The sequence below is a fragment of the Propithecus coquereli genome, unplaced genomic scaffold (assembly GCF_000956105.1).
Source record: "Propithecus coquereli isolate 6110/MARCELLA unplaced genomic scaffold, Pcoq_1.0 Scaffold120, whole genome shotgun sequence".
Classification (NCBI taxonomy): domain Eukaryota; kingdom Metazoa; phylum Chordata; class Mammalia; order Primates; family Indriidae; genus Propithecus; species Propithecus coquereli.
In genome coordinates, this window is record NW_012136081.1 from 1,753,197 (window position 1) to 1,754,436 (window position 1,240).

Genomic DNA, 1,240 nt, shown 5'->3' on the forward strand with positions numbered 1-1,240 from the left:
TTTAATCACCGCAACAGTTCCAGGAGTGAGTGTAATCCCCATTTGTAGATGTAGAAACAAAGAAATGAAGAGGCTAAGTGATTTGCTCAGGGTCTGATGACTAATAGAGGCAGAAGTAGGACTCAAGCCTTGGTCCTCCAGTTCCAGATCTTGTCTTTTGTACAATCCCATACTGTCTGTAATTTCTTCCTTTGTTTTAAAGCCATGATTTGTGGTCACCAGTCTGACCCTTCTTATGCAAGATCTCGTCAACTTAATAGTAGTTATTGGAACATAATGTCACCATGGCTACCATATTCAATGTGGAAAATAACCCTGTGAAATATTTGAAAAACTACGACTATGTGGTTGCTTTGGATTATGCCATCTAATCTTTGTTTTCAAATGAGGTAATTAGTGTGTGGTGCTTGTTTCTGAAGTGCAATTAACAGGAATAGGCCCTGGTTAGAAGAAGGTTGTTTTTTCTTCTTTCAGACAGGCAGCTATGGTGCAGCCCATGAAGTTTCCTCTCTGGATTGTCATTTCCAGCAAATGTTCTTCATTTCCTTTGCTCTGCTGCCCCTAGCCCTCTGTCTGTAGGGAGGTTACTATATCTTAGAAGAATCCCTGAATAACTGAGAGTTAAATTTTTGAGGCAACAACCTAAGTCTCACCAGGTGGGCTCCCTGCCTACTTAGAAAAGTCATCTGGCAGCAAAACTCCATCTAATCTAGCTTGGGTTCCTGCCATGCCTTGAGTATGGGACATCAGTAAGTTTTTTCTCAGGATATGAACAGTATTTCCCCTCTGGGACTTTGCAGTTGGCACCAACTATTTCTTTTCATTTTTGACTGCAATTCTAGTCTAAATAATCTCCTGGGCTCTGGCTCCAACTTCTTGTTGTTCTCTAATCCCAAGCAGCCAAGAGCAGACACTGAGGTATCTCTTTACTGGCAGCCCAGACTTGAACTGTGGAAATTGTGGGAAATTCCATTCTCTGGGCACATAGACCTTATGACTCTACCATATAAGAGTTTTCATTGCTGAGTAGAAATGGCATCAGGATAAATATGGAGGAAAGAATAATGAAAATGGTTCTTTATGCATGTATGATATTTTACTAACAAAATGATTTTATTAATATGTTTATTATCTCGGTTTTTCTTCCTCATAACTCCAGGAAGCAGACTGGCAGAGTGGTTAAGAATATCAAGTCTGGATCTCTACTGCCTCGGTTTGAATTCAAATTCCAGCATTCATA

General features: G+C 40.1%; 1 protein-coding gene across 1 annotated transcript in view; it reads left to right on the top strand.

Moving 5' to 3' along the window:
* LOC105827328 (chromosome unknown open reading frame, human C11orf85) overlaps window positions 1-1,240 on the top strand; it is a 49,431-nt gene that overhangs the window by 22,503 nt on the left and 25,688 nt on the right. The gene's annotated exons all lie outside the window — the stretch shown is intronic.